This window comes from Mixophyes fleayi, chromosome 5 (assembly GCF_038048845.1).
Source record: "Mixophyes fleayi isolate aMixFle1 chromosome 5, aMixFle1.hap1, whole genome shotgun sequence".
In the NCBI taxonomy this organism is placed as follows: domain Eukaryota; kingdom Metazoa; phylum Chordata; class Amphibia; order Anura; family Limnodynastidae; genus Mixophyes; species Mixophyes fleayi.
In genome coordinates, this window is record NC_134406.1 from 60,673,299 (window position 1) to 60,688,592 (window position 15,294).

Here is a 15,294-nt window from a genome sequence, read left to right on the forward strand (position 1 = left end):
AATAATTAAAATTAATATCGAGCAAACTTGGTTGTCTTTGTCTGAAATTACGCGTAGAGCACGCTACGGCGTGGAAGGGCGTATCCAGCCGCAACACGTGGCAATAACAGGTTTTACAATTTTATTCACAATCTCACACATTTATAATTAGTGCACATTAATTGTAGTTGCAACACAGTTATTTATGTCGAAATATAGTAGTATTTATGTTAAGTATTATAAGTTATATACATGTTAGTGAAACCAAAGGTTCAGGTTGCAGGAACTATGTCATGTTTGGTATCATTTTAATCCCCTATTCATCAGCAGTTGTCCGGTTCATTCGCCGAAGAGATCGCACAATGCATACTCTAGTTAGCGATGTTAGGGAATAAATGTTTAAAGTGATACAGACTGTAAAATGTTAATAGACTAGTTGAAACTGGATTCTTGGCGAGAAAGTCGGAGCACAGCCCCTGGAGAGTTGAGTACTAACACCCATCCTCCCTACCCTCATATCACACTTTATATTAATACACTCCCCTTCTCACACACATTATGGCAGCATATCCCCCCCATTCCCTCATAAAGCATAGCAGCATGTAGCATACAACCCCCCCTCCATAATAGCATCATGCAGCACACACACACCCCTCTATCACAACAGCAAACATCCCCCCTCCCTCTATCATAGCAGCACACATCACCCTCTAACATAGCAGCACACATTCACCCCCTCCCTTTATCATAGCAGCACACATCCCCCTTCTCTCTCCTCCCTCTATCATAGCAGCACACACCCCCTCCCTTTATTATAGCAGCACACAGAGCCGTAACGACGGCGGTGCGACCGCCCCGGGCGCAAGCCCAAGGAGGCGCAGCTGCCCGATACCTGCCTTCATGCCCAGAGGAATCGCCGCTCTAATTCAGCTCTCCTACAAGCAACAATCCATTCCCGGCAATGCAGTGGAACGCATGTGAAAGCAGGAAGTTCGGCATTTGGAACGCATTTGCGTTCCAAATGCCGAACTTCCTGTTGTTGGAACGCACAACAGGAGCTGGCTGGCCGGTATGAGAAGAATCCTAGCTGCCCCTCACAGCTGTCCAGAGTTATTGTATGAGGGGGTCTCATAACTGCACCCCCAACCCCCGTCCCATTACAAGAGCCAGTGACAGACAGCTCCCAATGGCAGCCACCTGGCCTCCATCACCCCCGCCCAGATGGAAAGTGGGACTCTAGTAAACCACGTTATTTATAGAAAAACATCTACCAATTATTACCATATATATATATATATATATATATATATATATATATTATAATATACAAATTCTTTCAGTAAAGTGCTAGCCACACCCACATTAGGTTGGCCACACCCACTTGTTAAATGCCACTCCCACTTAGATGGGGGGCGCCGGTGCCCAGTCTCGCCCAGGGCACCAAAATGTCTAGTTACGGCACTGGCAGCACACACCCCCTCTAACATAGCAGCACACATTCACCCCCTCCCTCTATCATTGTAACACACACACCACATCCCCCCTTGAAGCTTTCGCTTCAAGTCCTACCTTCTTGCTTCTTCCTTCCTGTCGGGCTGTCGCTGCCTCGCTCTTCTCTGCTGCCTAGCAACATTATGACATCAGACGCTGAGGGGCAGAGGGCAGAGTTTAGAAGAGAGGAGGAGCTGGGTGCCATTTTGGATGCGCCGGCTGGCCGGCAGTCTGATTCTGAGGTCCGTTAGTAAAAGAGGCAGGTAGCGGGCGGCCGCTGCGCCTCCTTAGGCTTGTGTCCTGGGCGACGGCACCGACCGCACGTGCCTAGTTACGGCTCTGAGGTATTATGTAGGGAGTGCTGCTTCAGCACGACAGACAAGGTGGAGGAATGTCTAGACAGAAGAACATGCAGATTCTGGGGAGAGAGGGTCTAGTGACATTAAAATCGCCTCCCAAAATAAAGTGCCTCTGTGCCAATCGCTCAATGTGTTGGAACAAATTGACCCTGATTGATAGCATAGACTGATATGGTGTGGAGCAAAGAGTACCTATGACCATTAGAAAGCAACCCTCTGTGTCTGAGTAGGTAGTGGACAATTAAAACTGGCACTTTGTTATAAAATACAATCGCTACCCCTCTTTTGTTTGCAGTCCACCGAGGCAAAGAAAGTCTGGGGAAATTGCTTATCCAGGAGTTGTTTAAGACTAAGTCCGCTTTTTCCCTTCTGCAGGCTCCAAGGGCTACGATTCATTTGCTAGGGAAGTTGAGACTGTTAACGTTGACAGGGAGGAGTTTTCAGGGCCTTGGAGATAGTTGTGAGAGCTCAACTGTGTGAAAGCAGAACAAATTGCTAAAATGAGAAAGATAATTCAACCAGATGCATGTAGACAGGAGGGAGGTAGGGAAGCCACAAGAAAAAAGGAAAGAAAGAGGAGAATAGTAAGAAAGAAGTCCAATTGCGCAGTAACCCTTTGTTACGGGAACCCTGGTGGGGTCCTCAGATAATACAAGGAAACAATGTAAGGCAAAATACCAGTAATTAGGGTGCTTGTAGGGTGGAGTGGTGGCATTGGTGTGTGCCGCCTGGTTTGTGGACCTTCCAAAGAAAGCTAGGTATAACAAATGTAGAATTAACAATAGAAAGCTATCCAGGTGTATGAGAGGTTGTGCAGCAGAAAGGGAAAAAAGGAGAATGTGGGAGGAAGGGACATGAGAAAGTAGGGAGGGCAAGGGCAAAGGAGTTGGGAAGAGGCGAATGGGACGGGAGTGTGGAGAGGGAAGGGGAGGGGATTGGAGCGGGAGAGAAAGACACTCTGCAATATGAGGCCAGAGGGATCATCTACAACAAAGTGAGGTAAAATGAAAACAGTGTCAAAACAGTAAACATTATAATTTTACATTTTAATTATGCAAGGAGTACCACTGGACTTCCTCACTATATTTTGCAGTGCAAACATGAATGTAAAGAGAGATTATTTGCCACACTTATTCTGGTCTCAGATATAAATTATGCCACATTTCACAGTGGTAGAATAATTGCAATAGAGATGCAATATGATGAATTACCACAAGATGGCAGCAAAGTATATCATGCACACTCTGCTAAGAAGGGAGACAGAAACATTAACCGCCGATATTCTGGCTGATTTAAAATGCAGATGACGATGCTGAAAATGATGGCATTAGTGGGCAGAAAACTGAAATGTTCGTGACTGGCATCAAATGCAGGATAGCAGTGATTAGGAGTCTCCCTCTCCAGGTCAGTGGCATAAGTGCTATAGTGTAAAGGGAAGAACAGTTAAATTTAGATCCTAGTATTGTACATAGGCAATAGATATTAAGGGAGTTTCCCACTCTCTAGTCAAACTAGTGTGCCCAAATCAATAGACAGCAGAAGGTCGGAAGTGAGTTTTTTCTAGCAGGACACCACTCGGTCGGGCAGCTCAGTTTGGAAAGGTTCCCAGTGTCAAAGATTGGGGGTAGGACGACAGTCTTCCCAGGTACTCACCAGCCACAGTGTTGGTAGGAACAGTACTGGTATTTCAGGTGACTTGTCCTAGGAAAAAGATGTGAGCAGATGTCCGGCTCTGTCCCCTGCAGGACGGGTGTTCCCCCGCCTCACGATCAGAGAGCAGTGATTGCTGCCTAAACACTGCAGGATTTGGGTGCTCTGTTAAAGGTAAAGCTCTGCCAGCCAAAGATGTTATATAGACTGCAAAATAAAGAGCTACTATAGGGATGTCCAGTGCCAATGCCGTTCAAACCACCCCCCCCAGTTTTTTATTCTTTTTATAAGTTATATGGCTCCAATATTTTAGACAAACTTACAATGCTAAGTCACCCCAAACAGTTCTGTTCAATCAGTGGGAGAACATGAGAGCATTTCCCATGAGGGAACAAGTCCCTAGATTACACTTGTACTGTTTATCCCCTGCACACAGAAAATAAATGTGTGTAGTGCATATATAGATATTACATGTCCTAAGGGTGAGACATTTAAGACTGGAGGATTTTGATCCATAGTCCACGTCCAGAAAATATATTTAGTTCTTTTCTGAAATGTTGCTGAAAGAAAGTCAGTTTCTTACAGGTTGTAGGTCCTCTTATGTGACCGTTTACAGCGAGTATGGAATTACTCCTTCCCATGCCCTGCTGGCATTCTGTATCAAAAGGAACAAATGTACACACTTTAGAGGGTACTTGAGAAATGTATGTACAGTATGGGGTACTTGGTAAACATTTACTGGGGATGGGGGAGGTACATGACAAAAGGCTGGAGGGCAGCACAGTGGCTTAGTGGTTAGTACTTCTGCCTCACAGCACTGGGGTCATGAGTTCAATTCCCGACCATGGCCTTATCTGTGTGGAGTTTGTATGCTCTCCCCGTGTTTGCGTGGGTTTCCTCCGGGTGCTCCGGTTTCCTCCTGAAGTGTTGCTAAAATCAAGTCTGTTTCTTACAGGTTGTAGCTCCTCTTATGTGACCGTTTACAGCGAGTATGGAATTGATGTGTTTAATGTCCACTCCATGGAATGGGTACAGACTATCATATTAAGGAAGGTGTTACTCCTTCCCATGGCCTGCTGGCATTCTGCATCGTGTTTTATACTTTGCTGTGTGACTGATTGATATAGCGCCACTAAGCAAATTTTCCCATTGCATTCAGGCTGAACCAATATACAACCTGCGGCACTTTACCTCATGTATTAAATTCCTAAAGAATGAAAAAGCTAATGAGCAGGGCTATCTTACCTCTCTGTTTATTAATACTCAGTCTTGTGTTATTACTGTCATTGTTCCCAATTGCAAAGCACTGCAGAGTAAGCGCCTCCATATAAATACATTTTATATATATATATATATATATATATATATATATATATATAAAAATCACAGCCCTTCCCATAGAGGTATTTATATTTTTATATTTTTAATGCATAAATACATAAATGTAAAAATTGTACATCTTCCCTCATGGAAATCCTGCATTCTGGTTACCAAAACATGTATATAATTTCTATTTAACGCAGGTAATTTTGTGGGCATTCTCTTGTGTCCTATATCCCTATAACACACATAACACGTGTGTGTGTGTGTGTGTGTGTACACATACAACATGACAGAAAAAGGGACTTCCAAGAAAGGGGCATTTGCAAGATCTATATTGCATTATGCTTGTGCAAAATGTAACCTAAAATTGTCTTTTAGACAGTCGGACCCGGAGGCCCTGTATGCAGCGTGTGACAGCCAGACTTAGTTTGCATCTGCTGTCATTGAAGAACCTGCTTGACTTCGTCCTCTGACAACGTCCATACTAGAACTCACGCGGGTAATATCTCACCATGAGGTAGGTGAATCTTCTGCTTTTACTTCCACTTCACACATGTCTACTTCACAAGTGGCTTTACCTGTCTCAGGTATGTCCCATGTGGAATCTACCTTAGCGCAAACCCTTGCGTCAACAGTGTGGATGATACCAGAGAAGTTCAGGTCTCTTTATTCTTTTCCTACAGAAGAATACACAAAATGGGAAAGTATCCCAGCAGTGGACCCTCCTATTGTCCGGTTGACTAGATCCACTGTTATCCCTGTACTGGGATCTCCTGCTAGAGGTCAGACTGCTCCCTCTAGTGGAGGGTTCCATCAGGGCCGTGGGCCTTCCAGACTGGGTTCCGCTAGACCAACAGACTCAGATTCAGCATGACAGGACTCCCTACAACGGGAATGTGGTGGGAGCTCGTCTACTGCGCTTTCAGGACAATTGGCTGAAATCATCCCCTGACTTTTGGGTTTGGGGGATTGTCACTCACAGATATGTCATAAACATGCTCTACTTCCCTCACTGACGTTTTTCACCACAGGGCTTCCTGCCTTTCTCAAGCGTGTAGCACTTTCTTTGAGTGGCAATCCAGAATCTGTTGGATTCCCCCTTCCCCCAATGGAAAGGGGTTTGGGGTTTTACTCCAATGTCTTTCTAGTTCCAAAACCAGATGGCTCCTTCAGGCCCATCTTTAACTTAAAACCCCTCAACCAACAGGTGCGAATCCTGGGTTTTAGGATGGAGTCTCAACAGTCATCACGGAGCTTACCTGCATGTTCCCATATGGCAGGGGCATCAGTGCCTACTCCACTTTGCGGTGAAAGATACTCATTACCAGTTCAGGGCTTTATTCTTTTGCCTGGCTCCGCCCCATGAGTCTTCACCAAAGGGATGGAGGGTATTCCTTCCAGAAGACAAGGTCCGTTCGGTCCAGTCCAAGACCAGGGACCTACTGGCGAGGCAAGAAATCTAAATCCTTCGATGCATGAAGTTGATGGGCTCCATGGTCTCAGTCTTCGAGGCGGTGCCCTTTTCACAGTTCCACTCACAGATGTTTCAGTGGGAAATTCTGCGCAAATGGTCAAAGTCCCATCTTCATCTGGACAAACAGTTGATCAGGCTGTCCACATCTGTACGCCAGTCTCTCACCTGGTGGCTGAACAGGTCGCACCTCTCCGCGGATCGCTCCTTCCAGTCGTGTACCTGGACGCTGGTGACCACAGACGTCAGCTTGTTAGGGTGGGGAGGGTTTATTGCAGCTCTTCGGTTTCAGAGTCTGCCGGACCCCCAAGAGGCGCTTCTCCTCATCAATGAGCTGGAGCTTTGGGCGGTTTACAACGTATTCGTCCAGGCACAGATCTTTCTGCGGGGCAAATCGCTGAAAATCCAGTATGCTATGGCTGTATGCAACAGCCGTAGCATACTTGAAACATCCAGGATCATGTTGTGGGCAGAACGCCACATTTCAGCAATCTCGGCTGTCTTCATCCCAGGGGTAGAAAACTGGGAGGCCGACTTTCTCAGCCGCAACAAGGTCCATCCAGGAGAATGGTCCTGGCACAAGGAGGTATTCGACCTTCTAGTTCAGTGTTTGGGTCGTCCAGAAAGATCTCATAGCGTCCCATCTGAACTTCATGATTCCCCTATTTTGCGCAAAATCCTGAGATCCAGCCGCAGGCTTCGTGGATGCCATGGTGATTCCTTGGCGAATTTCACCTGGTCTACTTATTTCCGCCGCTTCCCATGCTTTTGAGGGTTGTAAAGAAGTTGAAGAGGGAAAGGGTCACGGCCATCCTGGTGGCTACGCATTGGCCGCGAGGAGCGTGGTACTCGGATCTGCTTGGGATGGCAATAGAGCCTCCGTTTAGATTGCCTCTGCGTCTAGGATTATTCACTCAAGGCCCTCTCCGATGCCACTCATGAAGTCTGCAGGCTTGGATGGTGTGGCTAATGTAACCATGATTCCCCAGGCAACGGGTTTTTCCGCTTAAGTGCGAAAATCCATGAATATGCGCAGGAAGCCTTCCTCCGCTGCAAATTACTATATGGTCTGGAAGGCTTATGTGTTTTGGTGTAAGGGTCATCATTCCCACACCTCTCGTTTTCAACCTAGCCAGGTTGCTTGCCTTCTTTCAGGCAGGCCTAGACAAGGCCTTGTGATTATCTTCTTTGAAGTTACAAGTTTCCGCGCTGTCTGTCTTCTTCCAGCGCAAGTTGGCTGTTTTGACGGAGGTTCACACCTTTTTGCAAATAGTATGCATAGGGATAGCGGTCTTGGAGCCTAAATTCTATAATTGTATTTCTGTCGGCAATTAGTGTGAAAGGGAGTGGAACACATGCTGATATTACCAGGTCATTTTTGTTTTTGTTTTTATGGTCAGGAGCATGGAGATGTGGATCATATATAATACTGAAAATTTCTTGTAATGTGAAAGTAATTCTGTAAGAGATATGTATAGAAGTTTGTTGCTCATATTTAATTAATATGCAACTGTGGTTGATTACTTACAAATACCATTAATGAATAACCCATTAAATCACGTCTTTTCAGTTTATTAAAACTTTTATTGTAAATGGAAGTATTTTTTATTAGTAGTTTTTGTAAGAAACTTGACCAATAATCCAGTTCTGCTTTTGCCTGAGGGACACACACCGACTAAGGCGCAATTGGTTGTAGGAGACTGCGGTGTCGGACTGGGGCATGAAGGGCCCACCCGGGGACTGCAACGCTAGGGGCCCACAATCAAAGGGGGTGTGGCCAGCCATCATACAGACGAGACCAGTCACTAGAGGGGGAGTGGTCAGCCCACGAAGGACAGCTAGCACCATAGTGTAGTATATAAAGAATGCAATGTGTATATAAAGGGTACACAGTCGACCTGCCCCTTAGATTGGGCAGAACAGTCACCAAAAACCGGGATTGTCCCACTAGACCAGGCTTGGCTAACCTGTGGCACTCCAGGTGTTGTAAAACTACAAGCCCCAGCATGCTTTGCCAATATATAGCATATAGCTTATTGCTGGAAGGGTATGCTGGGACTTGTAGTTTCACAATACCTGGAGTGCCATAGGTTAGCCAAGCCTGCACTAGATTTAGAACATTTGACAGACTGTCCTACCTGTTCTTGTCACTTTTACCACCTGTGACTGCTGTTTTCTTTAGTTGCGGCTTGCCTGGATCCTGGCATGTTGAGGGCCCTATTTGCAAAACATAACGGGTACTTTTAGAAAATTCCAACCAGCTCCAGGGTTAAATCAATAGGACCCACAATTAATAATTAAGCCTTCCTCCAGCCCCAACATTAAAGTAATAGTATTCCCATTTAATAAACCTATTTCCGTCCCTCCAGACAGCCCCTGCAATAGATTAATCGCATTTACGTATAATAAATATATCTATTTCCCACAACCGTCACTGCCATTAAATAATTCATATTCACATTTAATAAATAGACCTCATGCTCCTCAAACTCAGCCCCACATTCAATTAATAGCCCCCAAACCACCCCATCTTAAAATAATAGTCGCCACTATAAAATTAAATTGCCCCACCTTCAACCTACAAATAAATTAGCACCCATTATTTAGCCACCACCTACCACACACACATTACATTGCCACAAGCCTGCTGTGCCATCACACAAACATTACTGTGCCCCTTAATCACCAAGCTGTGCCTCCTTATGATCACACTGCGCCCTCCATGCTGCTTTTGCCCTCCCCCCCCACTTCTCCTGGCCCCCTTCACCACCTTGTGCCATGCTGCTTTGGCCTCCCTTCACACTCTGCCATGCTGTCTGTGTTCCCCCTTCACTCTCTACAATGCTGCCTTTTCACCCCCTTCACTCTGCCATGCTCCCCCCTTGCTTCCGTTCCTTCACTTGCCTTTTCTATTGGCTTCTTTCTTCTCTTCTTCACTTCTCTCTTCTGTCTTCTTGCCTCCTCTGCGCCGCTCCTCACTTAAAGTCGGGCGTGATGACGTCACGCCCTACATTCAGTGCGAGCGGAGCAGAGAGGAGTCGGGGAGCGCCGCGGTCATGTATTTTTTTTTTTTACTTTTTCCGCTCCCTCCCACCAACAAAGAGGGAAGCAATCAAGGTCTGGGCCTACCGGGGGATAGCCCGGTCCCTCGGCGGGCCAGTCCGACCCTGGGAGACTGTATCCGGATTGGTGGACGGAAACACATTTCCAATAACTGATTGAAACCATTTCCCAATTTAAAGCTAGTGCTCCCAGCGCTAAACCTCCCCTCTGATGAAGTCGCCATGATGAAACTGCATGCTGTTTAAGCTGTCAGAATAGACAAAAAATGAAGTGTTAAACGTGCTATTTCCCTTGAGAGTCTGCTATTGCTCTCTGTTCTCCCCATGTTTGTGTGGGTTTCCTCCCACACTCCAAAAACATACTGGTAGGTTAATTGGCTGCTCTTAATTGTCCTTAGTCTCTCTCGGTCTGTGTGTGTGCGTGTATGTCAGGGGATTTAGATTGTAAGCTCTAATGGGGAAGGGACTAATGTGAATGAGTTCTCTATGTAACGCTGCGGAATTAGTGGTGCTATATAAATAAATAGATGATGAAATAGATGATGATAATCACTATACCTGTCTCCTCTGTATAATATTACTCTCTTATATGTACTGGTCTTATCCCTCACTATACATTATACGCCCTCTCTTCTGTATACTATCACATATCTGTATTATCTATCGCTATAACTGTCTCCTCTGTATAATATTACTCATATGTACTGGTCTTATCCCTCACTGTACATTATTGACCCTCTCTCCTGTATACTGTCACATATCTGTATTATCTATCACTATACATTGTGTTTTCTGAATTTTATTAAATCTGTTTTTCCTATTCTTCTTTGCTATACACTATACACCTCTGTATACTGAACGCCATATATATATAACATACAGGAAGAATAAATGTTGTTGAAAATGTAAGACATAATTATCACTTAAAGCATGTTTATACTTTGTGTGATAATGATGTCTTACATTTTTATTAACATTAATTCTTAATGTAGAATATATTATTAATTCTATAATATATATTATATATTCTAGAATATACTATATTCACAAAAAGCAGGCCACTCCCAAGGTTCTCGTCCCCTCTGCTTCGCCGTCCCAAGTCAGGAGAAGCTTGAAGGGCCTTTCAGCTCAAACCTGTGGTCGGTCCCCGCAGGGGTGGGGACTCGAACCCGTGACCTGGGCCTCCCAGAGTAGCAGGATTGGAGAGCCAATAAATCTAGTAGATCCCTGTAATCCTTCCCTGGCCTGCCTGTCTCCGCAGCCTGTTGCTGTGCTCTGTGCGGTAGATCTGTGTAATTAATAATTCCTGCTTTCCTCCAGTCACATCACATATGTAATACAGGTGGTTCCAGTAGGTGGCGCTGCTCTTTGAATGCTCTAGCCATTTTACTCCTTTGGCTCTATTGCAGCTGGTTTTTGCAAGGAATTATTTGCCTTATGCCAAAAAAAAGAAGAAATTGCACATGCTTCATCCTAGTGATTATAACTAAAGAGTCTAACTTTGCAGTTCATTCAACCTCTGGAATGAGAAAGTTTTATTTACATTTGCCTCTTTTCAATGCAATGCATGTGAGACACAGCAGTTACCACAGGCAACATTCTTGTACTAATTAGTTCTTATTGCCTTGGTGATCAAAGCAAATGTGAATGTTTCTCCATATTATGATTCTGTCTTTTGTTCTGTAGCATGTAACATGGGGAAAGGGATCTCCTCAGCTCTTTTTCCTATTGGACTGAAGTGTGTGAATTTTGTGACACGTACTAGAAGTTTTGTTACACCTCCTGCATCTTATGTGGTAAAGTGTAAAATTGGGTTTCTCAGCCTGGGGTACATCAGACAGATCCGAGCCACTTTCAGTAAATCAGTTATACTCAAATAACAGTTTCATATACAAGTAATGAATAAAACATACAAACAGATTATTATGGGTATTTTTAGAGCATGCTTACCAACTTTTGAAAGTTGGCTTCCGGGAGCCTGCTAGGGGAGGTGGGCGTGATGGGGGGCGGTGTGTACACATACGACATGACAGAAAAAGGGACTTCCAAGAAAGGGGAATTTGCAAGATCTATATTGCATTATGCTTGCGCAAATTGTAACATAAAATTGTTTTTTTGACAGTCGGACCCGGAGGCCCTGTATGCTGCGTGTGACAGCCAGACTTAGTCTGCATCTGCTGTCGTTGAAGAACCTGCTTGACTTCGTCCTCTGACAACATCCATACTAGAATTCTCGCAGGTAATATCTCACCATGAGGTAGGTGAATCTTCTGCTTTTACTTCCACTTCACACATGTCTACTTCACAAGTGGCTTTACCCATCTCAGGTATGTCCCATGCGGAATCTACCTTAGCGCAATCCCTTGCGTCAGTGGTGTGGATGATATAGTGTTGGTGGTTCGCCAGACTTTAGGCTTTGCGCACCCAGAGATCTCACGCGCAGCTGGTTTCTTCCTCTTTAAGAGGCAGATGAAACAGGTCATTTCTTTCCCTCCATCTCCCCAGTTGATGGATATGGTTTCGAAAGCCTGGAAAAAGCTCAGCGATGTTTCCATATACCAGAGAAGTTCAGGTCTCTTTATCCCTTTCCTACAGAAAAAAACACAAAATGGGAAAGTATCCCAGTAGTGGACCCTCCTATTGTCTGGTTGACTAGATCCACTATTATCCCTGTATGAGGGGTAGTCTCTCTTAAAGACACCACGGACATAAAAATGTGATTTCGTGCTCCGATCTGCCTCTGAAGCGGCAGGTTGCGTTTTCAGGCCGGATATGTTCACAGCTCGGGTCCATAAGGCAGTTCAGGCTTGGACTGAGCAAATGGCCAAGGGCCTGCGGGAGGTCAGTCCACAAGATGAGTTATTGGTCCTTACTGGTCATATCAGAGAAGCATCTGATTTTCTAGTATAGGCATCCTTGGATGCTATATCAGTCACTTCAAAAATTATAGCACTCACTATAGCTGCCAGGCGCTCCCTATGGCTTAGGTCTTGGTCCGCGGACGCGGATTCAAAGAGAGCTTTGGAAGCACTAACCTTTGATGGGATATCCCTTTTTGGAGCACGTTTAGACCAACTCATCCAGGAGGCTACTGTGGCAAAAACCCCTTTTTACCGGTTACCCAGGCCAGACCAAAACATCCCAGTTTCCTGTCCTTTCGCCCCTTCAGCAATTCTCGGGGATCCCCTGCTAGAGGTCAGACTGCTCCCTCTAGTGAAGGGTTCCGTCAGGGCCGTGGCCCTTCCAGACTGGGTACCGCTAGACCAACAGACTCAGATTCAGCATGACAGGACTCCCTACAACGGGAATGTGGTGGGAGCTCGTCTACTGCGCTTTCAGGACAATTGGCTGAAGTCATCCCCGACTTGGGTTTGGAGGATTGTCACTCACAGATATGTCATAAACATGCTCTACTTCCCTCACTGACGTTTTTCACCACAGGGCTTCCTGCCTTTCTCAGGCGCGTAGCACTTTCTTTGAGTGGCAATCCAGAATCTGTTGGATTCCCCCTTCCCCCACTGGAAAGGGGTTTGGGGTTTTACTCCAATGTCTTTCTAGTTCCAAAACCAGATGGTTCCTTCAGGCCCATCTTTAACTTAAAACCCCTGAACCAACAGGTACGAATCCTGGGTTTTAGGATGGAGTCTCAACAGTCATCACGGAGCTTACCTGCATGTTCCCATATGGCAGGGGCATCAGTGCCTACTCCGCTTTGCTGTGAAAGATGCTCATTACCAGTTCAGGGCTTTATTCTTTGGCCTGGCTCCGCCCCAAGAGTCTTCACCAAAGTGATGGAGGGTATTCCTTCCAGAAAACAAGGTCCGTTTGGTCCAGTCCAAGACCAGGGACCTACTGGCGAAGCAAGAAATCTAAATTCTTTGATGCATGAAGTTGATGGGCTCCATGGTCTCAGTCTTCGAGGCGGTGCCCTTTTCACAGTTCCACTCGCAGATGTCCAGTGGGAAATTCTGCGCAAATGGTCAAAGTTCCATCTTCATCTGGACAAACAGTTGATCAGGCTGTCCACATCTGTACGCCAGTCTCTCACCTGGTGGCTGAACAGGTCGCACCTCTCCGCGGATCGCTCCTTCCAGTCATGGATCTGGACGCTGGTGACCACAGACGTCAGCTTGTTAGGGTAGGGAGGGGTCATTGCAGCTTTCCGGTTTCAGAGTCTGCCGGACCCCCACGAGGCACTTCTCCTCATCAATGAGCTGGAGCTGTGGGAGGTTTACAACGTGCTCGTCCAGGCACAGATGCTTCTGCGGGGCAAACCGCTGAGAATCCAGTATGCTATGGCTGTATGCAACAGCCGTAGCATACTTGAAACATCCAGGATCATGTTGTGGGCAGAAAGCCACATTTCAGCAACCTCGGCCGTCTTCATCCTAGGTGTAGAAAACTGGGAAGCCGACTTTCTCAGCCGCAACAAGGTCCATCCAGGAGAATGGTCCTTGCACAAGGAGGTATTCGACCCTCTAGTTCAGTGTTGGGGTCGTTCAGTGTTGGGGTCGTCCAGATAGATCTCATGGCGTCCCATCTGAACTTCATGATTCCCCTATTTTGCTCAAAATCCTGAGATCCAGCCGCAGGCTTAGTGGATCCCATGGTGATTCCGTGGCGGTTTCACCTGGTCTACTTATTTCGCCGCTTCCCATGCTTCTGAGGGTTGTAAAGAAGTTGAAGAGGGAAAGGGTTACAGCCATCCCAGTGACTACGCGTTGACCGCGAGGGGCCTGGTACTCGGATCTGCTCGGGATGGCAATAGAGCCTCCGTTTAGATTGCCTCTGCGTCCAGGCTTACTCCCACAAGCCCTAACCATGATTCCCCAGGCAACGGGGTTTTTCCGCTTAAGTGGGAATATCCATGAATATGCGTAGGAAGCCTTCCTCCGCTGCAAATTACTTTCTGGTCTGGAAGGCTTATGTGTTTTGGTGTAAGGGTCATCATTCCCACACCTCTCGTTTTCAACCTAGCCAGGTTGCTTGCCTTCCTTCAGGCAGGCCTAGACAAGGCCTTGTGATTATCTTCTTTGAAGTTACAAGTTTCCGCGCTGTCTGTCTTCTTCCAGTGCAGGTTGGCCGTTTTGATGGCGGTTCACACCTTTTTGCAAATAGTATGCATAGGGAAAGCGGTCTTGGAGCCTAAATTCTATAATTGTATTTCTGTCGGCAATTAGTGTGAAAGAGAGTGGAACACATGCTGATATTACCAGGTCAATTTTTGTTTTTGTTTTTATGGTCAGGAGCATGGAGATGTGGATTATATATAATACTGAAAATTTGTTGTAATGTGAAAGTAATTCTGTAAGAGATATGTATAGAAGTTTGCTGCTCATATTTAATTAATATGCAACTGTGGTTGATTACTTACAAATACCATTAATGAATAACCCATTAAATCACGTCTTTTCAGTTTTTTTAAAACTTTTATTGTAAATGGAAGTATATTTTATTAGTAGTTTTTGTAAGAAACTTGACCAATAATCCAGTTCTGCTTTTGCCTGAGGGACACACACCGACTAAGGCGCAATTGGTTGTAGGAGACTGCAGTGTCGGACTGGGGCATGAAGGGCCCACCCGGGGACTGCAACGCTAGGGGCCCACCTCCAGAGGGGGTGTGGCCAGCCATCTTACAGGCGAGACCAAATACTAGAGGGGGTGTGGTCAGCCCACGAAGGACAGCTAACACCATAGTGTAGTATATAAAGAATGCAATGTGTATATAAAGAGTACACAGTCGACCTGCCCCTTAGATTGGGCAGAACAGTCACCAAAAATCGGGATTGTCCCACTAGACCAGGCTTGGCTAACCTGTGGCACTCCAGGTGTTGTAAAACTACAAGCCCCAGCATGCTTTGCCAATACATAGCAGCTTATTGCTGGAAGGGTATGCTGGGACTTGTAGTTTCACAACACCTGGAGTGCCACAGGTTAGCCAAGCCTGCACTAGACTCAG